At 48.0% G+C, this 27,566-nt stretch overlaps 39 non-coding genes across 39 annotated transcripts; all 39 read right to left on the bottom strand.

The window, feature by feature from the left end:
- Window positions 1-201: 201 nt before the first annotated feature.
- Window positions 202-320, bottom strand: LOC143872380 (5S ribosomal RNA). Its single transcript, XR_013247130.1, has one exon. It is a non-coding gene; the product is annotated as a 5S ribosomal RNA (ribosomal RNA).
- A 597-nt stretch (window positions 321-917) lies between these two features.
- LOC143873242 (5S ribosomal RNA) lies at window positions 918-1,036 on the bottom strand. Its single transcript, XR_013247962.1, has one exon. It is a non-coding gene; the product is annotated as a 5S ribosomal RNA (ribosomal RNA).
- A 597-nt stretch (window positions 1,037-1,633) lies between these two features.
- LOC143872378 (5S ribosomal RNA) lies at window positions 1,634-1,752 on the bottom strand. Its single transcript, XR_013247129.1, has one exon. It is a non-coding gene; the product is annotated as a 5S ribosomal RNA (ribosomal RNA).
- A 597-nt stretch (window positions 1,753-2,349) lies between these two features.
- On the bottom strand, window positions 2,350-2,468 carry LOC143872377 (5S ribosomal RNA). Its single transcript, XR_013247128.1, has one exon. It is a non-coding gene; the product is annotated as a 5S ribosomal RNA (ribosomal RNA).
- Window positions 2,469-3,065: 597 nt separating this feature from the next.
- LOC143872376 (5S ribosomal RNA) lies at window positions 3,066-3,184 on the bottom strand. Its single transcript, XR_013247127.1, has one exon. It is a non-coding gene; the product is annotated as a 5S ribosomal RNA (ribosomal RNA).
- A 597-nt stretch (window positions 3,185-3,781) lies between these two features.
- LOC143872375 (5S ribosomal RNA) lies at window positions 3,782-3,900 on the bottom strand. The gene has a single exon (XR_013247126.1). It is a non-coding gene; the product is annotated as a 5S ribosomal RNA (ribosomal RNA).
- A 597-nt stretch (window positions 3,901-4,497) lies between these two features.
- On the bottom strand, window positions 4,498-4,616 carry LOC143872374 (5S ribosomal RNA). The gene has a single exon (XR_013247125.1). It is a non-coding gene; the product is annotated as a 5S ribosomal RNA (ribosomal RNA).
- A 597-nt stretch (window positions 4,617-5,213) lies between these two features.
- On the bottom strand, window positions 5,214-5,332 carry LOC143872373 (5S ribosomal RNA). The gene has a single exon (XR_013247124.1). It is a non-coding gene; the product is annotated as a 5S ribosomal RNA (ribosomal RNA).
- A 597-nt stretch (window positions 5,333-5,929) lies between these two features.
- On the bottom strand, window positions 5,930-6,048 carry LOC143872371 (5S ribosomal RNA). The gene has a single exon (XR_013247122.1). It is a non-coding gene; the product is annotated as a 5S ribosomal RNA (ribosomal RNA).
- A 577-nt stretch (window positions 6,049-6,625) lies between these two features.
- Window positions 6,626-6,744, bottom strand: LOC143872370 (5S ribosomal RNA). Its single transcript, XR_013247121.1, has one exon. It is a non-coding gene; the product is annotated as a 5S ribosomal RNA (ribosomal RNA).
- A 591-nt stretch (window positions 6,745-7,335) lies between these two features.
- LOC143873635 (5S ribosomal RNA) lies at window positions 7,336-7,454 on the bottom strand. The gene has a single exon (XR_013248337.1). It is a non-coding gene; the product is annotated as a 5S ribosomal RNA (ribosomal RNA).
- Window positions 7,455-8,051: 597 nt separating this feature from the next.
- Window positions 8,052-8,170, bottom strand: LOC143872369 (5S ribosomal RNA). The gene has a single exon (XR_013247120.1). It is a non-coding gene; the product is annotated as a 5S ribosomal RNA (ribosomal RNA).
- Window positions 8,171-8,767: 597 nt separating this feature from the next.
- LOC143872368 (5S ribosomal RNA) lies at window positions 8,768-8,886 on the bottom strand. The gene has a single exon (XR_013247119.1). It is a non-coding gene; the product is annotated as a 5S ribosomal RNA (ribosomal RNA).
- Window positions 8,887-9,483: 597 nt separating this feature from the next.
- Window positions 9,484-9,602, bottom strand: LOC143872367 (5S ribosomal RNA). The gene has a single exon (XR_013247118.1). It is a non-coding gene; the product is annotated as a 5S ribosomal RNA (ribosomal RNA).
- Window positions 9,603-10,199: 597 nt separating this feature from the next.
- On the bottom strand, window positions 10,200-10,318 carry LOC143873241 (5S ribosomal RNA). The gene has a single exon (XR_013247961.1). It is a non-coding gene; the product is annotated as a 5S ribosomal RNA (ribosomal RNA).
- A 597-nt stretch (window positions 10,319-10,915) lies between these two features.
- On the bottom strand, window positions 10,916-11,034 carry LOC143872366 (5S ribosomal RNA). The gene has a single exon (XR_013247117.1). It is a non-coding gene; the product is annotated as a 5S ribosomal RNA (ribosomal RNA).
- Window positions 11,035-11,631: 597 nt separating this feature from the next.
- LOC143872365 (5S ribosomal RNA) lies at window positions 11,632-11,750 on the bottom strand. Its single transcript, XR_013247116.1, has one exon. It is a non-coding gene; the product is annotated as a 5S ribosomal RNA (ribosomal RNA).
- Window positions 11,751-12,347: 597 nt separating this feature from the next.
- Window positions 12,348-12,466, bottom strand: LOC143872364 (5S ribosomal RNA). The gene has a single exon (XR_013247115.1). It is a non-coding gene; the product is annotated as a 5S ribosomal RNA (ribosomal RNA).
- A 597-nt stretch (window positions 12,467-13,063) lies between these two features.
- On the bottom strand, window positions 13,064-13,182 carry LOC143873079 (5S ribosomal RNA). The gene has a single exon (XR_013247802.1). It is a non-coding gene; the product is annotated as a 5S ribosomal RNA (ribosomal RNA).
- Window positions 13,183-13,779: 597 nt separating this feature from the next.
- LOC143872362 (5S ribosomal RNA) lies at window positions 13,780-13,898 on the bottom strand. The gene has a single exon (XR_013247114.1). It is a non-coding gene; the product is annotated as a 5S ribosomal RNA (ribosomal RNA).
- A 597-nt stretch (window positions 13,899-14,495) lies between these two features.
- LOC143872361 (5S ribosomal RNA) lies at window positions 14,496-14,614 on the bottom strand. Its single transcript, XR_013247113.1, has one exon. It is a non-coding gene; the product is annotated as a 5S ribosomal RNA (ribosomal RNA).
- Window positions 14,615-15,211: 597 nt separating this feature from the next.
- Window positions 15,212-15,330, bottom strand: LOC143874181 (5S ribosomal RNA). Its single transcript, XR_013248869.1, has one exon. It is a non-coding gene; the product is annotated as a 5S ribosomal RNA (ribosomal RNA).
- A 597-nt stretch (window positions 15,331-15,927) lies between these two features.
- Window positions 15,928-16,046, bottom strand: LOC143872359 (5S ribosomal RNA). The gene has a single exon (XR_013247111.1). It is a non-coding gene; the product is annotated as a 5S ribosomal RNA (ribosomal RNA).
- A 596-nt stretch (window positions 16,047-16,642) lies between these two features.
- LOC143873758 (5S ribosomal RNA) lies at window positions 16,643-16,761 on the bottom strand. The gene has a single exon (XR_013248458.1). It is a non-coding gene; the product is annotated as a 5S ribosomal RNA (ribosomal RNA).
- Window positions 16,762-17,358: 597 nt separating this feature from the next.
- LOC143874444 (5S ribosomal RNA) lies at window positions 17,359-17,477 on the bottom strand. Its single transcript, XR_013249123.1, has one exon. It is a non-coding gene; the product is annotated as a 5S ribosomal RNA (ribosomal RNA).
- Window positions 17,478-18,074: 597 nt separating this feature from the next.
- LOC143872358 (5S ribosomal RNA) lies at window positions 18,075-18,193 on the bottom strand. The gene has a single exon (XR_013247110.1). It is a non-coding gene; the product is annotated as a 5S ribosomal RNA (ribosomal RNA).
- Window positions 18,194-18,790: 597 nt separating this feature from the next.
- Window positions 18,791-18,909, bottom strand: LOC143872357 (5S ribosomal RNA). Its single transcript, XR_013247109.1, has one exon. It is a non-coding gene; the product is annotated as a 5S ribosomal RNA (ribosomal RNA).
- Window positions 18,910-19,506: 597 nt separating this feature from the next.
- Window positions 19,507-19,625, bottom strand: LOC143872356 (5S ribosomal RNA). Its single transcript, XR_013247108.1, has one exon. It is a non-coding gene; the product is annotated as a 5S ribosomal RNA (ribosomal RNA).
- Window positions 19,626-20,221: 596 nt separating this feature from the next.
- Window positions 20,222-20,340, bottom strand: LOC143872883 (5S ribosomal RNA). The gene has a single exon (XR_013247610.1). It is a non-coding gene; the product is annotated as a 5S ribosomal RNA (ribosomal RNA).
- Window positions 20,341-20,937: 597 nt separating this feature from the next.
- Window positions 20,938-21,056, bottom strand: LOC143874443 (5S ribosomal RNA). Its single transcript, XR_013249122.1, has one exon. It is a non-coding gene; the product is annotated as a 5S ribosomal RNA (ribosomal RNA).
- Window positions 21,057-21,653: 597 nt separating this feature from the next.
- LOC143872355 (5S ribosomal RNA) lies at window positions 21,654-21,772 on the bottom strand. The gene has a single exon (XR_013247107.1). It is a non-coding gene; the product is annotated as a 5S ribosomal RNA (ribosomal RNA).
- Window positions 21,773-22,369: 597 nt separating this feature from the next.
- LOC143872354 (5S ribosomal RNA) lies at window positions 22,370-22,488 on the bottom strand. The gene has a single exon (XR_013247106.1). It is a non-coding gene; the product is annotated as a 5S ribosomal RNA (ribosomal RNA).
- Window positions 22,489-23,085: 597 nt separating this feature from the next.
- Window positions 23,086-23,204, bottom strand: LOC143872353 (5S ribosomal RNA). Its single transcript, XR_013247105.1, has one exon. It is a non-coding gene; the product is annotated as a 5S ribosomal RNA (ribosomal RNA).
- A 596-nt stretch (window positions 23,205-23,800) lies between these two features.
- On the bottom strand, window positions 23,801-23,919 carry LOC143872352 (5S ribosomal RNA). Its single transcript, XR_013247104.1, has one exon. It is a non-coding gene; the product is annotated as a 5S ribosomal RNA (ribosomal RNA).
- Window positions 23,920-24,516: 597 nt separating this feature from the next.
- On the bottom strand, window positions 24,517-24,635 carry LOC143874442 (5S ribosomal RNA). Its single transcript, XR_013249121.1, has one exon. It is a non-coding gene; the product is annotated as a 5S ribosomal RNA (ribosomal RNA).
- Window positions 24,636-25,232: 597 nt separating this feature from the next.
- Window positions 25,233-25,351, bottom strand: LOC143873307 (5S ribosomal RNA). The gene has a single exon (XR_013248022.1). It is a non-coding gene; the product is annotated as a 5S ribosomal RNA (ribosomal RNA).
- Window positions 25,352-25,947: 596 nt separating this feature from the next.
- LOC143872351 (5S ribosomal RNA) lies at window positions 25,948-26,066 on the bottom strand. The gene has a single exon (XR_013247103.1). It is a non-coding gene; the product is annotated as a 5S ribosomal RNA (ribosomal RNA).
- A 597-nt stretch (window positions 26,067-26,663) lies between these two features.
- LOC143872350 (5S ribosomal RNA) lies at window positions 26,664-26,782 on the bottom strand. The gene has a single exon (XR_013247102.1). It is a non-coding gene; the product is annotated as a 5S ribosomal RNA (ribosomal RNA).
- Window positions 26,783-27,379: 597 nt separating this feature from the next.
- On the bottom strand, window positions 27,380-27,498 carry LOC143872348 (5S ribosomal RNA). The gene has a single exon (XR_013247100.1). It is a non-coding gene; the product is annotated as a 5S ribosomal RNA (ribosomal RNA).
- Window positions 27,499-27,566: the final 68 nt, after the last annotated feature.

Genomic DNA, 27,566 nt, shown 5'->3' with positions numbered 1-27,566 from the left:
TTCCGTTTATCGAATCAAACGACACTATCACCCCGCCATAATAAAGACCGGACGTATTTGAATTCACTATCCGGCAGAAAATAAAAAGATCCCAACCGAAACGTAGGAGGCGTCGCACTAAACGTGCGTTTCAGTTCGCATCGATGTTCCAGAACCGAAAGATTGTTCGAAAAAAGTGGTAGATAGCCGAAAAAAGTGACAGGGGTGCAACACGAGGACTTCCCAGGAGGTCACCCATCCTAGTACTACTCTCGCCCAAGCACGCTTAACTTCGGAGTTCTGATGGGATCCAGTGCATTTGTGCTGGTATGATCGCACCCAGCATGCCTCTCCATTGTCAAAGGAATAAAGAGTTTCCACTCGCATTGTCGTACGAAGTCCGTTTAAATGAAAGTGCGAAAAAATCCTGCTAGATGACACCGGATGGACGATCCGAGCATGTCGGAAAGCCGGATGACCGCCAAGGCTGTCATCGCGCGATTAATCTTCCCGAGTACCCCCGAATCAATATAAGAATCGCCACGATCTGACGGGCGGATCAAAAGTTATCGTCGGAACGATATTTGTGCACCAAGGGTAGCTCACGGCCAGTAAACACCTTCCGACCGGATTCATGACTGTCATCCACTAGTACACTCATCCGCTTTAGCTTGTACGTCACTGAATCTAAACAAACCCCCGCTATAATTTGACCGCAAATGAAATGTCAGAACGAATTCCGTTTATCGAATCAAACGACACTATCACCCCGCCATAATAAAGACCGGACGTATTTGAATTCACTATCCGGCAGAAAATAAAAAGATCCCAACCGAAACGTAGGAGGCGTCGCACTAAACGTGCGTTTCAGTTCGCATCGATGTTCCAGAACCGAAAGATTGTTCGAAAAAAGTGGTAGATAGCCGAAAAAAGTGACAGGGGTGCAACACGAGGACTTCCCAGGAGGTCACCCATCCTAGTACTACTCTCGCCCAAGCACGCTTCACTTCGGAGTTCTGATGGGATCCAGTGCATTTGTGCTGGTATGATCGCACCCAGCATGCCTCTCCATTGTCAAAGTAATAAAGAGTTTCCACTCGCATTGTCGTACGAAGTCCGTTTAAATGAAAGTGCGAAAAAATCCTGCTAGATGACACCGGATGGACGATCCGAGCATGTCGGAAAGCCGGATGACCGCCCGGGCTGTCATCGCGCGATGAAACTTCTCGAGTACCCCCGAATCAATATAAGAATCGCCACGATCTGACGGGCGGATCAAAAGTTATCGTCGGAACGATATTTGTGCACCAAGGGTAGCTCACGGCCAGTAAACACCTTCCGACCGGATTCATGACTCGCATCCACTAGTACACTCATCCGCTATAGCCTGTACGTCACTGAATCTGAACAAACCCCCGCTATAATTTGACCGCAAATGAAATGTCAGAACGAATTCCGTTTATCGAATCAAACGACACTATCACCCCGCCATAATAAAGACCGGACGTCTTTGAATTCACCATCCGGAAGAAAATAAAAAGATCCGAACCGAAACGTAGGAGGCGACGCACTAAACGTGCGTTTCAGTTCGCATCGATGTTCCAGAACCGAAAGATTGTTCGAAAAAAGTGGTAGATAGCCGAAAAAAGTGACAGGGGTGCAACACGAGGACTTCCCAGGAGGTCACCCATCCTAGTACTACTCTCGCCCAAGCACGCTTAACTTCGGAGTTCTGATGGGATCCAGTGCATTTGTGCTGGTATGATCGCACCCAGCATGCCTCTCCATTGTCAAAGTAATAAAGAGTTTCCACTCGCATTGTCGTACGAAGTCCGTTTAAATGAAAGTGCGAAAAAATCCTGCTATATGACACCGGATGGACGATCCGAGCATGTCGGGAAGCCGGATGACCGCAAGGGCTGTCATCGCGCGATAAATCTTCCCGAGTACCCCCGAATCAATATAAGAATCGCCACGATCTGACGGGCGGATCAAAAGTTATCGTCGGAACGATATTTGTGCACCAAGGGTAGCTCACGGCCAGTAAACACCTTCCGACCGGATTCATGACTTTCATCCACTAGTACACTCATCCGGTATAGCTTGTACGTCACTGAATCTAAACAAACCCCCGCTATAATTTGACCGCAAATGAAATGTCAGAACGAATTCCGTTTATCGAATCAAACGACACTATCACCCCGCCATAATAAAGACCGGACGTATTTGAATTCACTATCCGGCAGAAAATAAAAAGATCCCAACCGAAACGTAGGAGGCGTCGCACTAAACGTGCGTTTCAGTTCGCATCGATGTTCCAGAACCGAAAGATTGTTCGAAAAAAGTGGTAGATAGCCGAACAAAGTGACAGGGGTGCAACACGAGGACTTCCCAGGAGGTCACCCATCCTAGTACTACTCTCGCCCAAGCACGCTTAACTTCGGAGTTCTGATGGGATCCAGTGCATTTGTGCTGGTATGATCGCACCCAGCATGCCTCTCCATTGTCAAAGTAATAAAGAGTTTCCACTCGCATTGTCGTACGAAGTCCGTTTAAATGAAAGTGCGAAAAAATCCTACTAGATGACACCGGATGGACGATCCGAGCATGTCGGAAAGCCGGATGACCGCCCGGGCTGTCATGGCGCGATGAATCTTCCCGAGTACCCCCGAATCAATATAAGAATCGCCACGATCTGACGGGCGGATCAAAAGTTATCGTCGGAACGATATTTGTGCACCAAGGGTAGCTCACCGCCAGTAAACACCTTCCGACCGGATTCATGACTCGCATCCACTAGTACACTCATCCGCTATAGCCTGTACGTTACTGAATCTGAACAAACCCCCGCTATAATTTGACCGCAAATGAAATGTCAGAACGAATTCCGTTTATCGAATCAAACGACACTATCACCCCGCCATAATAAAGACCGGACGTATTTGAATTCACTATCCGGCAGAAAATAAAAAGATCCCAACCGAAACGTAGGAGGCGTCGCACTAAACGTGCGTTTCAGTTCGCATCGATGTTCCAGAACCGAAAGATTGTTCGAAAAAAGTGGTAGATAGCCGAAAAAAGTGACAGGGGTGCAACACGAGGACTTCCCAGGAGGTCACCCATCCTAGTACTACTCTCGCCCAAGCACGCTTAACTTCGGAGTTCTGATGGGATCCAGTGCATTTGTGCTGGTATGATCGCACCCAGCATGCCTCTCCATTGTCAAAGTAATAAAGAGTTTCCACTCGCATTGTCGTACGAAGTCCGTTTAAATGAAAGTGCGAAAAAATCCTGCTAGATGACACCGGATGGACGATCCGAGCATGTCGGAAAGCCGGATGACCGCCAAGGCTGTCATCGCGCGATTAATCTTCCCGAGTACCCCCGAATCAATATAAGAATCGCCACGATCTGACGGGCGGATCAAAAGTTATCGTCGGAACGATATTTGTGCACCAAGGGTAGCTCACGGCCAGTAAACACCTTCCGACCGGATTCATGACTGTCATCCACTAGTACACTCATCCGCTTTAGCTTGTACGTCACTGAATCTAAACAAACCCCCGCTATAATTTGACCGCAAATGAAATGTCAGAACGAATTCCGTTTATCGAATCAAACGACACTATCACCCCGCCATAATAAAGACCGGACGTATTTGAATTCACTATCCGGCAGAAAATAAAAAGATCCCAACCGAAACGTAGGAGGCGTCGCACTAAACGTGCGTTTCAGTTCGCATCGATGTTCCAGAACCGAAAGATTGTTCGAAAAAAGTGGTAGATAGCCGAAAAAAGTGACAGGGGTGCAACACGAGGACTTCCCAGGAGGTCACCCATCCTAGTACTACTCTCGCCCAAGCACGCTTAACTTCGGAGTTCTGATGGGATCCAGTGCATTTGTGCTGGTATGATCGCACCCAGCATGCCTCTCCATTGTCAAAGTAATAAAGAGTTTCCACTCGCATTGTCGTACGAAGTCCGTTTAAATGAAAGTGCGAAAAAATCCTGCTAGATGACACCGGATGGACGATCCGAGCATGTCGGAAAGCCGGATGACCGCCCGGGCTGTCATCGCGCGATGAATCTTCTCGAGTACCCCCGAATCAATATAAGAATCGCCACGATCTGACGGGCGGATCAAAAGTTATCGTCGGAACGATATTTGTGCACCAAGGGTAGCTCACGGCCAGTAAACACCTTCCGACCGGATTCATGACTCGCATCCACTAGTACACTCATCCGCTATAGCCTGTACGTCACTGAATCTGAACAAACCCCCGCTATAATTTGACCGCAAATGAAATGTCAGAACGAATTCCGTTTATCGAATCAAACGACACTATCACCCCGCCATAATAAAGACCGGACGTCTTTGAATTCACCATCCGGAAGAAAATAAAAAGATCCGAACCGAAACGTAGGAGGCGACGCACTAAACGTGCGTTTCAGTTCGCATCGATGTTCCAGAACCGAAAGATTGTTCGAAAAAAGTGGTAGATAGCCGAAAAAAGTGACAGGGGTGCAACACGAGGACTTCCCAGGAGGTCACCCATCCTAGTACTACTCTCGCCCAAGCACGCTTAACTTCGGAGTTCTGATGGGATCCAGTGCATTTGTGCTGGTATGATCGCACCCAGCATGCCTCTCCATTGTCAAAGTAATAAAGAGTTTCCACTCGCATTGTCGTACGAAGTCCGTTTAAATGAAAGTGCGAAAAAATCCTGCTAGATGACACCGGATGGACGATCCGAGCATGTCGGAAAGCCGGATGACTGCCAGGGCTGTCATCGCGCGATGAATCTTCCCGAGTACCCCCGAATCAATATAAGAATCGCCACGATCTGACGGGCGGATCAAAAGTTATCGTCGGAACGATATTTGTGCACCAAGGGTAGCTCACGGCCAGTAAACACCTTCCGACCGGATTCATGACTCGCATCCACTAGTACACTCATCCGCTATAGCCTGTACGTCACTGAATCTGAACAAACCCCCGCTATAATTTGACCGCAAATGAAATGTCAGAACGAATTCCGTTTATCGAATCAAACGACACTATCACCCCGCCATAATAAAGACCGGACGTCTTTGAATTCACCATCCGGAAGAAAATAAAAAGATCCGAACCGAAACGTAGGAGGCGACGCACTAAACGTGCGTTTCAGTTCACATCGATGTTCCAGAACCGAAAGATTGTTCGAAAAAAGTGGTAGATAGCCGAAAAAAGTGACAGGGGTGCAACACGAGGACTTCCCAGGAGGTCACCCATCCTAGTACTACTCTCGCCCAAGCACGCTTAACTTCGGAGTTCTGATGGGATCCAGTGCATTTGTGCTGGTATGATCGCACCCAGCATGCCTCTCCATTGTCAAAGTAATAAAGAGTTTCCACTCGCATTGTCGTACGAAGTCCGTTTAAATGAAAGTGCGAAAAAATCCTGCTAGATGACACCGGATGGACGATCCGAGCATGTCGGAAAGCCGGATGACCGCTAGGGCTGTCATCGCGCGATGAATCTTCCCGAGTACCCCCGAATCAATATAAGAATCGCCACGATCTGACGGGCGGATCAAAAGTTATCGTCGGAACGATATTTGTGCACCAAGGGTAGCTCACGGCCAGTAAACACCTTCCGACCGGATTCATGACTCGCATCCACTAGTACACTCATCCGCTATAGCCTGTACGTCACTGAATCTGAACAAACCCCCGCTATAATTTGACCGCAAATGAAATGTCAGAACGAATTCCGTTTATCGAATCAAACGACACTATCACCCCGCCATAATAAAGACCGGACGTCTTTGAATTCACCATCCGGAAGAAAATAAAAAGATCCGAACCGAAACGTAGGAGGCGACGCACTAAACGTGCGTTTCAGTTCGCATCGATGTTCCAGAACCGAAAGATTGTTCGAAAAAAGTGGTAGATAGCCGAAAAAAGTGACAGGGGTGCAACACGAGGACTTCCCAGGAGGTCACCCATCCTAGTACTACTCTCGCCCAAGCACGCTTAACTTCGGAGTTCTGATGGGATCCAGTGCATTTGTGCTGGTATGATCGCACCCAGCATGCCTCTCCATTGTCAAAGTAATAAAGAGTTTCCACTCGCATTGTCGTACGAAGTCCGTTTAAATGAAAGTGCGAAAAAATCCTGCTAGATGACACCGGATGGACGATCCGAGCATGTCGGGAAGCCGGATGACCGCAAGGGCTGTCATCGCGCGATAAATCTTCCCGAGTACCCCCGAATCAATATAAGAATCGCCACGATCTGACGGGCGGATCAAAAGTTATCGTCGGAACGATATTTGTGCACCAAGGGTAGCTCACGGCCAGTAAACACCTTCCGACCGGATTCATGACTTTCATCCACTAGTACACTCATCCGGTATAGCTTGTACGTCACTGAATCTAAACAAACCCCCGCTATAATTTGACCGCAAATGAAATGTCAGAACGAATTCCGTTTATCGAATCAAACGACACTATCACCCCGCCATAATAAAGACCGGACGTATTTGAATTCACTATCCGGCAGAAAATAAAAAGATCCCAACCGAAACGTTGGAGGCGTCGCACTAAACGTGCGTTTCAGTTCGCATCGATGTTCCAGAACCGAAAGATTGTTCGAAAAAAGTGACAGGGGTGCAACACGAGGACTTCCCAGGAGGTCACCCATCCTAGTACTACTCTCGCCCAAGCACGCTTAACTTCGGAGTTCTGATGGGATCCAGTGCATTTGTGCTGGTATGATCGCACCCAGCATGCCTCTCCATTGTCAATATAATAAAGAGTTTCCACTCGCATTGTCGTACGAAGTCCGTTTAAATGAAAGTGCGAAAAAATCCTGCTAGATGACACCGGATGGACGATCCGAGCATGTCGGAAAGCCAGATGAGTGCCCGGGCTGTCAACGCGCGATGATTCTTCCCGAGTACCCCCGAATCAATATAAGAATCGCCACGATCTGACGGGCGGATCAAAAGTTATCGTCGGAACGATATTTGTGCACCAAGGGTAGCTCACGGCCAGTAAACAGACCGGATTCATTACTCGCATCCACTAGTACACTCATCCGCTATAGCCTGTACGTCACTGAATCTGAACAAACCCCCGCTATAATTTGACCGCAAATGAAATGTCAGAACGAATTCCGTTTATCGAATCAAACGACACTATCACCCCGCCATAATAAAGACCGGACGTCTTTGAATTCACCATCCGGAAGAAAATAAAAAGATCCGAACCGAAACGTAGGAGGCGACGCACTAAACGTGCGTTTCAGTTCGCATCGATGTTCCAGAACCGAAATATTGTTCGAAAAAAGTGGTAGATAGCCGAAAAAAGTGACAGGGGTGCAACACGAGGACTTCCCAGGAGGTCACCCATCCTAGTACTACTCTCGCCCAAGCACGCTTAACTTCGGAGTTCTGATGGGATCCAGTGCATTTGTGCTGGTATGATCCCACCCAGCATGCCTCTCCATTGTCAAAGTAATAAAGAGTTTCCACTCGAATTGTCGTACGAAGTCCGTTTAAATGAAAGTGCGAAAAAATCCTGCTAGATGACACCGGATGGACGATCCGAGCATGTCGGGAAGCCGGATGACCGCAAGGGCTGTCATCGCGCGATAAATCTTCCCGAGTACCCCCGAATCAATATAAGAATCGCTACGATCTGACGGGCGGATCAAAAGTTATCGTCGGAACGATATTTGTGCACCAAGGGTAGCTCACGGCCAGTAAACACCTTCCGACCGGATTCATGACTCGCATCCACTAGTACACTCATCCGCTATAGCCTGTACGTCACTGAATCTAAACAAACCCCCGCTATAATTTGACCGCAAATGAAATGTCAGAACGAATTCCGTTTATCGAACCAAACGACACTATCACCCCGCCATAATAAAGACCGGACGTCTTTGAATTCACCATCCGGAAGAAAATAAAAAGATCCGTACCGAAACGTAGGAGGCGACGCACTAAACGTGCGTTTCAGTTCGCATCGATGTTCCAGAACCGAAAGATTGTTCGAAAAAAGTGGTAGATAGCCGAAAAAAGTGACAGGGGTGCAACACGAGGACTTCCCAGGAGGTCACCCATCCTAGTACTACTCTCGCCCAAGCACGCTTAACTTCGGAGTTCTGATGGGATCCAGTGCATTTGTGCTGGTATGATCGCACCCAGCATGCCTCTCCATTGTCAAAGTAATAAAGAGTTTCCACTCGCATTGTCGTACGAAGTCGGTTTAAATGAAAGTGCGAAAAAATCCTGCTAGATGACACCGAATGGACGATCCGAGCATGTCGGAAAGCCGGATGACCGCCAGGGCTGTCATCGCGCGATTAATCTTCCCGAGTACCCCCGAATCAATATAAGAATCGCCACGATCTGACGGGCGGATCAAAAGTTATCGTCGGAATGATATTTGTGCACCAAGGGTAGCTCACGGCCAGTAAACACCTTCCGACCGGATTCATGACTTTCATCCACTAGTACACTCATCCGGTATAGCTTGTACGTCACTGAATCTAAACAAACCCCCGCTATAATTTGACCGCAAATGAAATGTCAGAACGAATTCCGTTTATCGAATCAAACGACACTATCACCCCGCCATAATAAAGACCGGACGTATTTGAATTCACTATCCGGCAGAAAATAAAAAGATCCCAACCGAAACGTTGGAGGCGTCGCACTAAACGTGCGTTTCAGTTCGCATCGATCTTCCAGAACCGAAAGATTGTTCGAAAAAAGTGGTAGATAGCCGAAAAAAGTGACAGGGGTGCAACACGAGGACTTCCCAGGAGGTCACCCATCCTAGTACTACTCTCGCCCAAGCACGCTTAACTTCGGAGTTCTGATGGGATCCAGTGCATTTGTGCTGGTATGATCGCACCCAGCATGCCTCTCCATTGTCAAAGTAATAAAGAGTTTCCACTCGCATTGTCGTACGAAGTCCGTTTAAATGAAAGTGCGAAAAAATCCTGCTAGATGACACCGGATGGACGATCCGAGCATGTTGGGAAGCCGGATGGCCGCAAGGGCTGTCATCGCGCGAGTAATCTTCCCGAGTACCCCCGAATCAATATAAGAATCGCTACGATCTGACGGGAGGATCAAAAGTTATCGTCGGAACGATATTTGTGCACCAAGGGTAGCTCACGGCCAGTAAACACCTTCCGACCGGATTCATGACTCGCATCCACTAGTACACTCATCCGCTATAGCCTGTACGTCACTGAATCTGAACAAACCCCCGCTATAATTTGACCGCAAATGAAATGTCAGAACGAATTCCGTTTATCGAATCAAACGACACTATCACCACGCCATAATAAAGACCGGACGTCTTTGAATTCACCATCCGGAAGAAAATAAAAAGATCCGAACCGAAACGTAGGAGGCGACGCACTAAACGTGCGTTTCAGTTCGCATCGATGTTCTAGAACCGAAAGATTGTTCGAAAAAAGTGGTAGATAGCCGAAAAAAGTGACAGGGGTGCAACACGAGGACTTCCCAGGAGGTCACCCATCCTAGTACTACTCTCGCCCAAGCACGCTTAACTTCGGAGTTCTGATGGGATCCAGTGCATTTGTGCTGGTATGATCGCACCCAGCATGCCTCTCCATTGTCAAAGTAATAAAGAGTTTCCACTCGCATTGTCGTACGAAGTCCGTTTAAATGAAAGTGCGAAAAAATCCTGCTAGATGACACCGGATGGACGATCCGAGCATGTCGGGAAGCCGGATGACCGCTAGGGCTGTCATCGCGCGATAAATCTTCCCGAGTACCCCCGAATCAATATAAGAATCGCTACGATCTGACGGGCGGATCAAAAGTTATCGTCGGAACGATATTTGTGCACCAAGGGTAGCTCACGGCCAGTAAACACCTTCCGACCGGATTCATGACTCGCATCCACTAGTACACTCATCCGCTATAGCCTGTACGTCACTGAATCTAAACAAACCCCCGCTATAATTTGACCGCAAATGAAATGTCAGAACGAATTCCGTTTATCGAATCAAACGACACTATCACCCCGCCATAATAAAGACCGGACGTCTTTGAATTCACCATCCGGAAGAAAATAAAAAGATCCGAACCGAAACGTAGGAGGCGACGCACTAAACGTGCGTTTCAGTTCGCATCGATGTTCCAGAACCGAAAGATTGTTCGAAAAAAGTGGTAGATAGCCGAAAAAAGTGACAGGGGTGCAACACGAGGACTTCCCAGGAGGTCACCCATCCTAGTACTACTCTCGCCCAAGCACGCTTCACTTCGGAGTTCTGATGGGATCCAGTGCATTTGTGCTGGTATGATCGCACCCAGCATGCCTCTCCATTGTCAAAGTAATAAAGAGTTTCCACTCGCATTGTCGTACGAAGTCCGTTTAAATGAAAGTGCGAAAAAATCCTGCTAGATGACACCGGATGGACGATCCGAGCATGTCGGGAAGCCGGATGACCGCAACGGCTGTCATCGCGCGATTAATCTTCCCGAGTACCCCCGAATCAATATGAGAATCGCTACGATCTGACGGGCGGATCAAAAGTTATTGTCGGAACGATATTTGTGCACCAAGGGTAGCTCACGGCCTGTAAACACCTTCCGACCGGATTCATGACTCGCATCCACTAGTACACTCATCCGCTATAGCCTGTACGTCACTGAATCTAAACAAACCCCCGCTATAATTTGACCGCAAATGAAATGTCAGAACGAATTCCGTTTATCGAATCAAACGACACTATCACCCCGCCAAAATAAAGACCGGACGTATTTGAATTCACTATCCGGCAGAAAATAAAAAGATCCCAACCGAAACGTTGGAGGCGTCGCACTAAACGTGCGTTTCAGTTCGCATCGATGTTCCAGAACCGAAAGATTGTTCGAAAAAAGTGGTAGATAGCCGAAAAAAGTGACAGGGGTGCAACACGAGGACTTCCCAGGAGGTCACCCATCCTAGTACTACTCTCGCCCAAGCACGCTTAACTTCGGAGTTCTGATGGGATCCAGTGCATTTGTGCTGGTATGATCGCACCCAGCATGCCTCTCCATTGTCAAAGTAATAAAGAGTTTCCACTCGCATTGTCGTACGAAGTCCGTTTAAATGAAAGTGCGAAAAAATCCTGCTAGATGACACCGGATGGACGATCCGAGCATGTCGGGAAGCCGGATGGCCGCAAGGGCTGTCATCGCGCGATTAATCTTCCCGAGTACCCCCGAATCAATATAAGAATCGCTACGATCTGACGGGCGGATCAAAAGTTATCGTCGGAACGATATTTGTGCACCAAGGGTAGCTCACGGCCAGTAAACACCTTCCGACCGGATTCATGACTCGCATCCACTAGTACACTCATCCGCTATAGCCTGTACGTCACTGAATCTGAACAAACCCCCGCTATAATTTGACCGCAAATGAAATGTCAGAACGAATTCCGTTTATCGAATCAAACGACACTATCACCCCGCCATAATAAAGACCGGACGTCTTTGAATTCACCATCCGGAAGAAAATAAAAAGATCCGAACCGAAACGTAGGAGGCGACGCACTAAACGTGCGTTTCAGTTCGCATCGATGTTCCAGAACCGAAAGATTGTTCGAAAAAAGTGGTAGATAGCCGAAAAAAGTGACAGGGGTGCAACACGAGGACTTCCCAGGAGGTCACCCATCCTAGTACTACTCTCGCCCAAGCACGCTTAACTTCGGAGTTCTGATGGGATCCAGTGCATTTGTGCTGGTATGATCGCACCCAGCATGCCTCTCCATTGTCAAAGTAATAAAGAGTTTCCACTCGCATTGTCGTACGAAGTCCGTTTAAATGAAAGTGCGAAAAAATCCTGCTAGATGACACCGGATGGACGATCCGAGCATGTCGGGAAGCCGGATGACCGCAACGGCTGTCATCGCGCGATTAATCTTCCCGAGTACCCCCGAATCAATATGAGAATCGCTACGATCTGACGGGCGGATCAAAAGTTATCGTCGGAACGATATTTGTGCACCAAGGGTAGCTCACGGCCTGTAAACACCTTCCGACCGGATTCATGACTCGCATCCACTAGTACACTCATCCGCTATAGCCTGTACGTCACTGAATCTAAACAAACCCCCGCTATAATTTGACCGCAAATGAAATGTCAGAACGAATTCCGTTTATCGAATCAAACGACACTATCACCCCGCCATAATAAAGATCGGACGTCTTTGAATTCACCATCCGGAAGAAAATAAAAAGATCCGTACCGAAACGTAGGAGGCGACGCACTAAACGTGCGTTTCAGTTCGCATCGATGTTCCAGAACCGAAAGATTGTTCGAAAAAAGTGGTAGATAGCCGAAAAAAGTGACAGGGGTGCAACACGAGGACTTCCCAGGAGGTCACCCATCCTAGTACTACTCTCGCCCAAGCACGCTTAACTTCGGAGTTCTGATGGGATCCAGTGCATTTGTGCTGGTATGATCGCACCCAGCATGCCTCTCCATTGTCAAAGTAATAAAGAGTTTCCACTCGCATTGTCGTACGAAGTCCGTTTAAATGAAAGTGCGAAAAAATCCTGCTAGATGACACCGGATGGACGATCCGAGCATGTCGGGAAGCCGGATGACCGCTAGGGCTGTCATCGCGCGATAAATCTTCCCGAGTACCCCCGAATCAATATAAGAATCGCTACGATCTGACGGGCGGATCAAAAGTTATCGTCGGAACGATATTTGTGCACCAAGGGTAGCTCACGGCCAGTAAACACCTTCCGACCGGATTCATGACTCGCATCCACTAGTACACTCATCCGCTATAGCCTGTACGTCACTGAATCTAAACAAACCCCCGCTATAATTTGACCGCAAATGAAATGTCAGAACGAATTCCGTTTATCGAATCAAACGACACTATCACCCCGCCATAATAAAGACCGGACGTCTTTGAATTCACCATCCGGAAGAAAATAAAAAGATCCGTACCGAAACGTAGGAGGCGACGCACTAAACGTGCGTTTCAGTTCGCATCGATGTTCCAGAACCGAAAGATTGTTCGAAAAAAGTGGTAGAAAGCCGAAAAAAGTGACAGGGGTGCAACACGAGGACTTCCCAGGAGGTCACCCATCCTAGTACTACTCTCGCCCAAGCACGCTTAGCTTCGGAGTTCTGATGGGATCCAGTGCATTTGTGCTGGTATGATCGCACCCAGTATGCCTCTCCATTGTCAAAGTAATAAAGAGTTTCCACTCGCATTGTCGTATGAAGTCCGTTTAAATGAAAGTGCGAAAAAATCCTGCTAGATGACACCGGATGGACGATCCGAGCATGTCGGAAAGCCGGATGACTGCCAGGGCTGTCATCGCGCGATTAATCTTCCCGAGTACCCCCGAATCAATATAAGAATCGCCACGATCTGACGGGCGGATCAAAAGTTATCGTCGGAACGATATTTGTGCACCAAGGGTAGCTCACGGCCAGTAAACACCTTCCGACCGGATTCATGACTTTCATCCACTAGTACACTCATCCGGTATAGCTTGTACGTCACTGAATCTAAACAAACCCCCGCTATAATTTGACCGCAAATGAAATGTCAGAATGAATTCCGTTTATCGAATCAAACGACACTATCACCCCGCCATAATAAAGACCGGACGTATTTGAATTCACTATCCGGCAGAAAATAAAAAGATCCCAACCGAAACGTTGGAGGCGTCGCACTAAACGTGCGTTTCAGTTCGCATCGATGTTCCAGAACCGAAAGATTGTTCGAAAAAAGTGGTAGATAGCCGAAAAAAGTGACAGGGGTGCAACACGAGGACTTCCCAGGAGGTCACCCATCCTAGTACTACTCTCGCCCAAGCACGCTTAACTTCGGAGTTCTGATGGGATCCAGTGCATTTGTGCTGGTATGATCGCACCCAGCATGCCTCTCCATTGTCAAAGTAATAAAGAGTTTCCACTCGCATTGTCGTACGAAGTCCGTTTAAATGAAAGTGCGAAAAAATCCTGCTAGATGACACCGGATGGACGATCCGAGCATGTCGGGAAGCCGGATGGCCGCAAGGGCTGTCATCGCGCGATTAATCTTCCCGAGTACCCCCGAATCAATATAAGAATCGCTACGATCTGACGGGCGGATCAAAAGTTATCGTCGGAACGATATTTGTGCACCAAGGGTAGCTCACGGCCAGTAAACACCTTCCGACCGGATTCATGACTCGCATCCACTAGTACACTCATCCGCTATAGCCTGTACGTCACTGAATCTGAACAAACCCCCGCTATAATTTGACCGCAAATGAAATGTCAGAACGAATTCCGTTTATCGAATCAAACGACACTATCACCCCGCCATAATAAAGACCGGACGTCTTTGAATTCACCATCCGGAAGAAAATAAAAAGATCCGAACCGAAACGTAGGAGGCGACGCACTAAACGTGCGTTTCAGTTCGCATCGATGTTCCAGAACCGAAAGATTGTTCGAAAAAAGTGGTAGATAGCCGAAAAAAGTGACAGGGGTGCAACACGAGGACTTCCCAGGAGGTCACCCATCCTAGTACTACTCTCGCCCAAGCACGCTTAACTTCGGAGTTCTGATGGGATCCAGTGCATTTGTGCTGGTATGATCGCACCCAGCATGCCTCTCCATTGTCAAAGTAATAAAGAGTTTCCACTTGCATTGTCGTACGAAGTCCGTTTAAATGAAAGTGCGAAAAAATCCTGCTAGATGACACCGGATGGACGATCCGAGCATGTCGGGAAGCCGGATGACCGCAAGGGCTGTAATCGCGCGATTAATCTTCCCGAGTACCCCCGAATCAATATGAGAATCGCTACGATCTGACGGGCGGATCAAAAGTTATCGTCGGAACGATATTTGTGCACCAAGGGTAGCTCACGGCCTGTAAACACCTTCCGACCGGATTCATGACTCGCATCCACTAGTACACTCATCCGCTATAGCCTGTACGTCACTGAATCTAAACAAACCCCCGCTATAATTTGACCGCAAATGAAATGTCAGAACGAATTCCGTTTATCGAATCAAACGACACTATCACCCCGCCATAATAAAGACCGGACGTCTTTGAATTCACCATCCGGAAGAAAATAAAAAGATCCGTACCGAAACGTAGGAGGCGACGCACTAAACGTGCGTTTCAGTTCGCATCGATGTTCCAGAACCGAAAGATTGTTCGAAAAAAGTGGTAGATAGCCGAAAAAAGTGACAGGGGTGCAACACGAGGACTTCCCAGGAGGTCACCCATCCTAGTACTACTCTCGCCCAAGCACGCTTAACTTCGGAGTTCTGATGGAATCCAGTGCATTTGTGCTGGTATGATCGCACCAAGCATGCCTCTCCATTGTCAAAGTAATAAAGAGTTTCCACTCGCATTGTCGTACGAAGTCCGTTTAAATGAAAGTGCGAAAAAATCCTGCTAGATGACACCGGATGGACGATCCGAGCATGTCGGAAAGCCGGATGACCGCCAGGGCTGTCATCGCGCGATTAATCTTCCCGAGTACCCCCGAATCAATATAAGAATCGCCACAATCTGACGGGCGGATCAAAAGTTATCGTCGGAACGATATTTGTGCACCAAGGGTAGCTCACGGCCAGTAAACACCTTCCGACCGGATTCATGACTTTCATCCACTAGTACACTCATCCGGTATAGCTTGTATGTCACTGAATCTAAACATACCCCCGCTATAATTTGACCGCAAATGAAATGTCAGAACGAATTCCGTTTATCGAATCAAACGACACTATCACCCCGCCATAATAAAGACCGGACGTATTTGAATTCACTATCCGGCAGAAAATAAAAAGATCCCAACCGAAACGTTGGAGGCGTCGCACTAAACGTGCGTTTCAGTTCGCATCGATGTTCCAGAACCGAAAGATTGTTCGAAAAAAGTGGTAGATAGCCGAAAAAAGTGACAGGGGTGCAACACGAGGACTTCCCAGGAGGTCACCCATCCTAGTACTACTCTCGCCCAAGCACGCTTAACTTCGGAGTTCTGATGGGATCCAGTGCATTTGTGCTGGTATGATCGCACCCAGCATGCCTCTCCATTGTCAAAGTAATAAAGAGTTTCCACTCGCATTGTCGTACGAAGTCCGTTTAAATGAAAGTGCGAAAAAATCCTGCTAGATGACACCGGATGGACGATCCGAGTATGTCGGGAAGCCGGATGGCCGCGAGGGCTGTCATCGCGCGATTAATCTTCCCGAGTACCCCCGAATCAATATAAGATTCGCTACGATCTGACGGGCGGATCAAAAGTTATGTCGGAACGATATTTGTGCACCAAGGGTAGCTCACGGCCAGTAAACACCTTCCGACCGGATTCATGACTCGCATCCACTAGTACACTCATCCGCTATAGCCTGTACGTCACTGAATCTGAACAAACCCCCGCTATCATTTGACCGCAAATGAAATGTCAGAACGAATTCCGTTTATCGAATCAAACGACACTATCACCCCGCCATAATAAAGACCGGACGTCTTTGAATTCACCATCCGGAAGAAAATAAAAAGATCCGAACCGAAACGTAGGAGGCGACGCACTAAACGTGCGTTTCAGTTCGCATCGATGTTCCAGAACCGAAAGATTGTTCGAAAAAAGTGGTAGATAGCCGAAAAAAGTGACAGCGGTGCAACACGAGGACTTCCCAGGAGGTCACCCATCCTAGTACTACTCTCGCCCAAGCACGCTTAACTTCGGAGTTCTGATGGGATCCAGTGCATTTGTGCTGGTATGATCGCACCCAGCATGCCTCTCCATTGTCAAAGTAATAAAGAGTTTCCACTCGCATTGTCGTACGAAGTCCGTTTAAATGAAAGTGCGAAAAAATCCTGCTAGATGACACCGGATGGACGATCCGAGCATGTCGGGAAGCCGGATGACCGCAAGGGCTGTCATCGCGCGATTAATCTTCCCGAGTACCCCCGAATCAATATGAGAATCGCTACGATCTGACGGGCGGATCAAAAGTTATCGTCGGAACGATATTTGTGCACCAAGGGTAGCTCACGGCCTGTAAACACCTTCCGACCGGATTCATGACTCGCATCCACTAGTACACTCATCCGCTATAGCCTGTACGTCACTGAATCTCAACAAACCCCCGCTATAATTTGACCGCAAATGAAATGTCAGAACGAATTCCGTTTATCGAATCAAACGACACTATCACCCCGCCATAATAAAGACCGGACGTCTTTGAATTCACCATCCGGAAGAAAATAAAAAGATCCGTACCGAAACGTAGGAGGCGACGCACTAAACGTGCGTTTCAGTTCGCATCGATGTTCCAGAACCGAAAGATTGTTCGAAAAAAGTGGTAGATAGCCGAAAAAAGTGACAGGGGTGCAACACGAGGACTTCCCAGGAGGTCACCCATCCTAGTACTACTCTCGCGCAAGCACGCTTAACTTCGGAGTTCTGATGGGATCCAGTGCATTTGTGCTGGTATGATCGCACCCAGCATGCCTCTCCATTGTCAAAGTAATAAAGAGTTTCCACTCGCATTGTCGTACGAAGTCCGTTTAAATGAAAGTGCGAAAAAATCCTGCTAGATGACACCGGATGGACGATCCGAGCATGTCGGGAAGCCGGATGGCCGCAAGGGCTGTCATCGCGCGATTAATCTTCCCGAGTACCCCCGAATCAATATAAGAATCGCTACGATCTGACGGGCGGATCAAAAGTTATCGTCGGAACGATATTTGTGCACCAAGGGTAGCTCACGGCCAGTAAACACCTTCCGACCGGATTCATGACTCGCATCCACTAGTACACTCATCCGCTATAGCCTGTACGTCACTGAATCTGAACAAACCCCCGCTATAATTTGACCGCAAATGAAATGTCAGAACGAATTCCGTTTATCGAATCAAACGACACTATCACCCCGCCATAATAAAGACCGGACGTCTTTGAATTCACCATCCGGAAGAAAATAAAAAGATCCGAACCGAAACGTAGGAGGCGACGCACTAAACGTGCGTTTCAGTTCGCATCGATGTTCCAGAACCGAAAGATTGTTCGAAAAAAGTGGTAGATAGCCGAAAAAAGTGACAGGGGTGCAACACGAGGACTTCCCAGGAGGTCACCCATCCTAGTACTACTCTCGCCCAAGCACGCTTAACTTCGGAGTTCTGATGGGATCCAGTGCATTTGTGCTGGTATGATCGCACCCAGCATGCCTCTCCATTGTCAAAGTAATAAAGAGTTTCCACTCGCATTGTCGTACGAAGTCCGTTTAAATGAAAGTGCGAAAAAATCCTGCTAGATGACACCGGATGGACGATCCGAGCATGTCGGGAAGCCGGATGACCGCAAGGGCTGTCATCGCGCGATTAATCTTCCCGAGTACCCCCGAATCAATATGAGAATCGCTACGATCTGACGGGCGGATCAAAAGTTATCGTCGGAACGATATTTGTGCACCAAGGGTAGCTCACGGCCTGTAAACACCTTCCGACCGGATTCATGACTCGCATCCACTAGTACACTCATTCGCTATAGCCTGTACGTCACTGAATCTAAACAAACCCCCGCTATAATTTGACCGCAAATGAAATGTCAGAACGAATTCCGTTTATCGAATCAAACGACACTATCACCCCGCCATAATAAAGACCGGACGTCTTTGAATTCACCATCCGGAAGAAAATAAAAAGATCCGTACCGAAACGTAGGAGGCGACGCACTAAACGTGCGTTTCAGTTCGCATCGATGTTCCAGAACCGAAAGATTGTTCGAAAAAAGTGGTAGATAGCCGAAAAAAGTGACAGGGGTGCAACACGAGGACTTCCCAGGAGGTCACCCATCCTAGTACTACTCTCGCCCAAGCACGCTTAACTTCGGAGTTCTGATGGGATCCAGTGCATTTGTGCTGGTATGATCGCACCCAGCATGCCTCTCCATTGTCAAAGTAATAAAGAGTTTCCACTCGCATTGTCGTACGAAGTCCGTTTAAATGAAAGTGCGAAAAAATCCTGCTAGATGACACCGGATGGACGATCCGAGCATGTCGGAAAGCCGGATGACCGCCAGGGCTGTCATCGCGCGATTAATCTTCCCGAGTACCCCCGAATCAATATAAGAATCGCCACGATCTGACGGGCGGATCAAAAGTTATCGTCGGAACGATATTTGTGCACCAAGGGTAGCTCACGGCCAGTAAACACCTTCCGACCGGATTCATGACTTTCATCCACTAGTACACTCATCCGGTATAGCTTGTATGTCACTGAATCTAAACAAACCCCCGCTATAATTTGACCGCAAATGAAATGTCAGAACGAATTCCGTTTATCGAATCAAACGACACTATCACCCCGCCATAATAAAGACCGGACGTATTTGAATTCACTATCCGGCAGAAAATAAAAAGATCCCAACCGAAACGTTGGAGGCGTCGCACTAAACGTGCGTTTCAGTTCGCATCGATGTTCCAGAACCGAAAGATTGTTCGAAAAAAGTGGTAGATAGCCGAAAAAAGTGACAGGGGTGCAACACGAGGACTTCCCAGGAGGTCACCCATCCTAGTACTACTCTCGCCCAAGCACGCTTAACTTCGGAGTTCTGATGGGATCCAGTGCATTTGTGCTGGTATGATCGCACCCAGCATGCCTCTCCATTGTCAAAGTAATAAAGAGTTTCCACTCGCATTGTCGTACGAAGTCCGTTTAAATGAAAGTGCGAAAAAATCCTGCTAGATGACACCGGATGGACGATCCGAGTATGTCGGGAAGCCGGATGGCCGCAAGGGCTGTCATCGCGCGATTAATCTTCCCGAGTACCCCCGAATCAATATAAGATTCGCTACGATCTGACGGGCGGATCAAAAGTTATGTCGGAACGATATTTGTGCACCAAGGGTAGCTCACGGCCAGTAAACACCTTCCGACCGGATTCATGACTCGCATCCACTAGTACACTCATCCGCTATAGCCTGTACGTCACTGAATCTGAACAAACCCCCGCTATAATTTGACCGCAAATGAAATGTCAGAACGAATTCCGTTTATCGAATCAAACGACACTATCACCCCGCCATAATAAAGACCGGACGTCTTTGAATTCACCATCCGGAAGAAAATAAAAAGATCCGAACCGAAACGTAGGAGGCGACGCACTAAACGTGCGTTTCAGTTCGCATCGATGTTCCAGAACCGAAAGATTGTTCGAAAAAAGTGGTAGATAGCCGAAAAAAGTGACAGGGGTGCAACACGAGGACTTCCCAGGAGGTCACCCATCCTAGTACTACTCTCGCCCAAGCACGCTTAACTTCGGAGTTCTGATGGGATCCAGTGCGTTTGTGCTGGTATGATCGCACCCAGCATGCCTCTCCATTGTCAAAGTAATAAAGAGTTTCCACTCGCATTGTCGTACGAAGTCCGTTTAAATGAAAGTGCGAAAAAATCCTGCTAGATGACACCGGATGGACGATCCGAGCATGTCGGGAAGCCGGATGACCGCAAGGGCTGTCATCGCGCGATTAATCTTCCCGAGTACCCCCGAATCAATATGAGAATCGCTACGATCTGACGGGCGGATCAAAAGTTATCGTCGGAACGATATTTGTGCACCAAGGGTAGCTCACGGCCTGTAAACACCTTCCGACCGGATTCATGACTCGCATCCACTAGTACACTCATCCGCTATAGCCTGTACGTCACTGAATCTGAACAAACCCCCGCTATAATTTGACCGCAAATGAAATGTCAGAACGAATTCCGTTTATCGAATCAAACGACACTATCACCCCGCCATAATAAAGACCGGACGTCTTTGAATTCACCATCCGGAAGAAAATAAAAAGATCCGTACCGAAACGTAGGAGGCGACGCACTAAACGTGCGTTTCAGTTCGCATCGATGTTCCAGAACCGAAAGATTGTTCGAAAAAAGTGGTAGATAGCCGAAAAAAGTGACAGGGGTGCAACACGAGGACTTCCCAGGAGGTCACCCATCCTAGTACTACTCTCGCGCAAGCACGCTTAACTTCGGAGTTCTGATGGGATCCAGTGCATTTGTGCTGGTATGATCGCACCCAGCATGCCTCTCCATTGTCAAAGTAATAAAGAGTTTCCACTCGCATTGTCGTACGAAGTCCGTTTAAATGAAAGTGCGAAAAAATCCTGCTAGATGACACCGGATGGACGATCCGAGCATGTCGGGAAGCCGGATGACCGCAAGGGCTGTCATCGCGCGATTAATCTTCCCGAGTACCCCCGAATCAATATGAGAATCGCTACGATCTGACGGGCGGATCAAAAGTTATCGTCGGAACGATATTTGTGCACCAAGGGTAGCTCACGGCCAGTAAACACCTTCCGACCGGATTCATGACTCGCATCCACTAGTACACTCATCCGCTATAGCCTGTACGTCACTGAATCTGAACAAACCCCCGCTATAATTTGACCGCAAATGAAATGTCAGAACGAATTCCGTTTATCGAATCAAACGACACTATCACCCCGCCATAATAAAGACCGGACGTCTTTGAATTCACCATCCGGAAGAAAATAAAAAGATCCGAACCGAAACGTAGGAGGCGACGCACTAAACGTGCGTTTCAGTTCGCATCGATGTTCCAGAACCGAAAGATTGTTCGAAAAAAGTGGTAGATAGCCGAAAAAAGTGACAGGGGTGCAACACGAGGACTTCCCAGGAGGTCACCCATCCTAGTACTACTCTCGCCCAAGCACGCTTAACTTCGGAGTTCTGATGGGATCCAGTGCATTTGTGCTGGTATGATCGCACCCAGCATGCCTCTCCATTGTCAAAGTAATAAAGAGTTTCCACTCGCATTGTCGTACGAAGTCCGTTTAAATGAAAGTGCGAAAAAATCCTGCTAGATGACACCGGATGGACGATCCGAGCATGTCGGGAAGCCGGATGACCGCAAGGGCTGTCATCGCGCGATTAATCTTCCCGAGTACCCCCGAATCAATATGAGAATCGCTACGATCTGACGGGCGGATCAAAAGTTATCGTCGGAACGATATTTGTGCACCAAGGGTAGCTCACGGCCTGTAAACACCTTCCGACCGGATTCATGACTCGCATCCACTAGTACACTCATCCGCTATAGCCTGTACGTCACTGAATCTAAACAAACCCCCGCTATAATTTGACCGCAAATGAAATGTCAGAACGAATTCCGTTTATCGAATCAAACGACACTATCACCCCGCCATAATAAAGACCGGACGTCTTTGAATTCACCATCCGGAAGAAAATAAAAAGATCCGTACCGAAACGTAGGAGGCGACGCACTAAACGTGCGTTTCAGTTCGCATCGATGTTCCAGAACCGAAAGATTGTTCGAAAAAAGTGGTAGATAGCCGAAAAAAGTGACAGGGGTGCAACACGAGGACTTCCCAGGAGGTCACCCATCCTAGTACTACTCTCGCCCAAGCACGCTTAACTTCGGAGTTCTGATGGGATCCAGTGCATTTGTGCTGGTATGATCGCACCCAGCATGCCTCTCCATTGTCAAAGTAATAAAGAGTTTCCACTCGCATTGTCGTACGAAGTCCGTTTAAATGAAAGTGCGAAAAAATCCTGCTAGATGACACCGGATGGACGATCCGAGCATGTCGGAAAGCCGGATGACCGCCAGGGCTGTCATCGCGCGATTAATCTTCCCGAGTACCCCCGAATCAATATAAGAATCGCCACGATCTGACGGGCGGATCAAAAGTTATCGTCGGAACGATATTTGTGCACCAAGGGTAGCTCACGGCCAGTAAACACCTTCCGACCGGATTCATGACTTTCATCCACTAGTACACTCATCCGGTATAGCTTGTATGTCACTGAATCTAAACAAACCCCCGCTATAATTTGACCGCAAATGAAATGTCAGAACGAATTCCGTTTATCGAATCAAACGACACTATCACCCCGCCATAATAAAGACCGGACGTATTTGAATTCACTATCCGGCAGAAAATAAAAAGATCCCAACCGAAACGTTGGAGGCGTCGCACTAAACGTGCGTTTCAGTTCGCATCGATGTTCCAGAACCGAAAGATTGTTCGAAAAAAGTGGTAGATAGCCGAAAAAAGTGACAGGGGTGCAACACGAGGACTTCCCAGGAGGTCACCCATCCTAGTACTACTCTCGCCCAAGCACGCTTAACTTCGGAGTTCTGATGGGATCCAGTGCATTTGTGCTGGTATGATCGCACCCAGCATGCCTCTCCATTGTCAAAGTAATAAAGAGTTTCCACTCGCATTGTCGTACGAAGTCCGTTTAAATGAAAGTGCGAAAAAATCCTGCTAGATGACACCGGATGGACGATCCGAGTATGTCGGGAAGCCGGATGGCCGCAAGGGCTGTCATCGCGCGATTAATCTTCCCGAGTACCCCCGAATCAATATAAGATTCGCTACGATCTGACGGGCGGATCAAAAGTTATGTCGGAACGATATTTGTGCACCAAGGGTAGCTCACGGCCAGTAAACACCTTCCGACCGGATTCATGACTCGCATCCACTAGTACACTCATCCGCTATAGCCTGTACGTCACTGAATCTGAACAAACCCCCGCTATAATTTGACCGCAAATGAAATGTCAGAACGAATTCCGTTTATCGAATCAAACGACACTATCACCCCGCCATAATAAAGACCGGACGTCTTTGAATTCACCATCCGGAAGAAAATAAAAAGATCCGAACCGAAACGTAGGAGGCGACGCACTAAACGTGCGTTTCAGTTCGCATCGATGTTCCAGAACCGAAAGATTGTTCGAAAAAAGTGGTAGATAGCCGAAAAAAGTGACAGGGGTGCAACACGAGGACTTCCCAGGAGGTCACCCATCCTAGTACTACTCTCGCCCAAGCACGCTTAACTTCGGAGTTCTGATGGGATCCAGTGCATTTGTGCTGGTATGATCGCACCCAGCATGCCTCTCCATTGTCAAAGTAATAAAGAGTTTCCACTCGCATTGTCGTACGAAGTCCGTTTAAATGAAAGTGCGAAAAAATCCTGCTAGATGACACCGGATGGACGATCCGAGCATGTCGGGAAGCCGGATGACCGCAAGGGCTGTCATCGCGCGATTAATCTTCCCGAGTACCCCCGAATCAATATGAGAATCGCTACGATCTGACGGGCGGATCAAAAGTTATCGTCGGAACGATATTTGTGCACCAAGGGTAGCTCACGGCCTGTAAACACCTTCCGACCGGATTCATGACTCGCATCCACTAGTACACTCATCCGCTATAGCCTGTACGTCACTGAATCTCAACAAACCCCCGCTATAATTTGACCGCAAATGAAATGTCAGAACGAATTCCGTTTATCGAATCAAACGACACTATCACCCCGCCATAATAAAGACCGGACGTCTTTGAATTCACCATCCGGAAGAAAATAAAAAGATCCGTACCGAAACGTAGGAGGCGACGCACTAAACGTGCGTTTCAGTTCGCATCGATGTTCCAGAACCGAAAGATTGTTCGAAAAAAGTGGTAGATAGCCGAAAAAAGTGACAGGGGTGCAACACGAGGACTTCCCAGGAGGTCACCCATCCTAGTACTACTCTCGCGCAAGCACGCTTAACTTCGGAGTTCTGATGGGATCCAGTGCATTTGTGCTGGTATGATCGCACCCAGCATGCCTCTCCATTGTCAAAGTAATAAAGAGTTTCCACTCGCATTGTCGTACGAAGTCCGTTTAAATGAAAGTGCGAAAAAATCCTGCTAGATGACACCGGATGGACGATCCGAGCATGTCGGAAAGCCGGATGACCGCCAGGGCTGTCATCGCGCGATTAATCTTCCCGAGTACCCCCGAATCAATATAAGAATCGCCACGATCTGACGGGCGGATCAAAAGTTATCGTCGGAACGATATTTGTGCACCAAGGGTAGCTCACGGCCAGTAAACACCTTCCGACCGGATTCATGACTTTCATCCACTAGTACACTCATCCGCTATAGCCTGTACGTTACTGAATCTGAACAAACCCCCGCTATAATTTGACCGCAAATGAAATGTCAGAACGAATTCCGTTTATCGAATCAAACGACACTATCACCCCGCCATAATAAAGACCGGACGTATTTGAATTCACTATCCGGCAGAAAATAAAAAGATCCCAACCGAAACGTAGGAGGCGTCGCACTAAACGTGCGTTTCAGTTCGCATCGATGTTCCAGAACCGAAAGATTGTTCGAAAAAAGTGGTAGATAGCCGAAAAAAGTGACAGGGGTGCAACACGAGGACTTCCCAGGAGGTCACCCATCCTAGTACTACTCTCGCCCAAGCACGCTTAACTTCGGAGTTCTGATGGGATCCAGTGAATTTGTGCTGGTATGATCGCACCCAGCATGCCTCTCCATTGTCAAAGTAATAAAGAGTTTCCACTCGCATTGTCGTACGAAGTCCGTTTAAATGAAAGTGCGAAAAAATCCTGCTAGATGACACCGGATGGACGATCCGAGCATGTCGGGAAGCCGGATGGCCGCAAGGGCTGTCATCGCGCGATTAATCTTCCCGAGTACCCCCGAATCAATATAAGAATCGCTACGATCTGACGGGCGGATCAAAAGTTATCGTCGGAACGATATTTGTGCACCAAGGGTAGCTCACGGCCAGTAAACACCTTCCGACCGGATTCATGACTCGCATCCACTAGTACACTCATCCGCTATAGCCTGTACGTCACTGAATCTGAACAAACCCCCGCTATAATTTGACCGCAAATGAAATGTCAGAACGAATTCCGTTTATCGAATCAAACGACACTATCACCCCGCCATAATAAAGACCGGACGTCTTTGAATTCACCATCCGGAAGAAAAAAAAAGATCCGAACCGAAACGTAGGAGGCGACGCACTAAACGTGCGTTTCAGTTCGCATCGATGTTCCAGAACCGAAAGATTGTTCGAAAAAAGTGGTAGATAGCCGAAAAAAGTGACAGGGGTGCAACACGAGGACTTCCCAGGAGGTCACCCATCCTAGTACTACTCTCGCCCAAGCACGCTTAACTTCGGAGTTCTGATGGGATCCAGTGCATTTGTGCTGGTATGATCGCACCCAGCATGCCTCTCCATTGTCAAAGTAATAAAGAGTTTCCACTCGCATTGTCGTACGAAGTCCGTTTAAATGAAAGTGCGAAAAAATCCTGCTAGATGACACCGGATGGACGATCCGAGCATGTCGGGAAGCCGGATGACCGCAAGGGCTGTCATCGCGCGATTAATCTTCCCGAGTACCCCCGAATCAATATGAGAATCGCTACGATCTGACGGGCGGATCAAAAGTTATCGTCGGAACGATATTTGTGCACCAAGGGTAGCTCACGGCCTGTAAACACCTTCCGACCGGATTCATGACTCGCATCCACTAGTACACTCATCCGCTATAGCCTGTACGTCACTGAATCTAAACAAACCCCCGCTATAATTTGACCGCAAATGAAATGTCAGAACGAATTCCGTTTATCGAATCAAACGACACTATCACCCCGCCATAATAAAGACCGGACGTCTTTGAATTCACCATCCGGAAGAAAATAAAAAGATCCGTACCGAAACGTAGGAGGCGACGCACTAAACGTGCGTTTCAGTTCGCATCGATGTTCCAGAACCGAAAGATTGTTCGAAAAAAGTGGTAGATAGCCGAAAAAAGTGACAGGGGTGCAACACGAGGACTTCCCAGGAGGTCACCCATCCTAGTACTACTCTCGCCCAAGCACGCTTAACTTCGGAGTTCTGATGGGATCCAGTGCATTTGTGCTGGTATGATCGCACCCAGCATGCCTCTCCATTGTCAAAGTAATAAAGAGTTTCCACTCGCATTGTCGTACGAAGTCCGTTTAAATGAAAGTGCGAAAAAATCCTGCTAGATGACACCGGATGGACGATCCGAGCATGTCGGAAAGCCGGATGACCGCCAGGGCTGTCATCGCGCGATTAATCTTCCCGAGTACCCCCGAATCAATATAAGAATCGCCACGATCTGACGGGCGGATCAAAAGTTATCGTCGGAACGATATTTGTGCACCAAGGGTAGCTCACGGCCAGTAAACACCTTCCGACCGGATTCATGACTTTCATCCACTAGTACACTCATCCGCTATAGCCTGTACGTTACTGAATCTGAACAAACCCCCGCTATAATTTGACCGCAAATGAAATGTCAGAACGAATTCCGTTTATCGAATCAAACGACACTATCACCCCGCCATAATAAAGACCGGACGTATTTGAATTCACTATTCAGCAGAAAATAAAAAGATCCCAACCGAAACGTAGGAGGCGTCGCACTAAACGTGCGTTTCAGTTCGCATCGATGTTCCAGAACCGAAAGATTGTTCGAAAAAAGTGGTAGATAGCCGAAAAAAGTGACAGGGGTGCAACACGAGGACTTCCCAGGAGGTCACCCATCCTAGTACTACTCTCGCCCAAGCACGCTTAACTTCGGAGTTCTGATGGGATCCAGTGCATTTGTGCTGGTATGATCGCACCCAGCATGCCTCTCCATTGTCAAAGTAATAAAGAGTTTCCACTCGCATTGTCGTACGAAGTCCGTTTAAA

This window comes from Tasmannia lanceolata, unplaced genomic scaffold, assembly GCF_043159265.1.
Source record: "Tasmannia lanceolata isolate RefF3 unplaced genomic scaffold, GAP_Taslan_0.1 ptg000003l, whole genome shotgun sequence".
NCBI lineage: Eukaryota > Viridiplantae > Streptophyta > Magnoliopsida > Canellales > Winteraceae > Tasmannia > Tasmannia lanceolata.
This window is presented reverse-complemented; position numbering and strand designations above follow the sequence as displayed.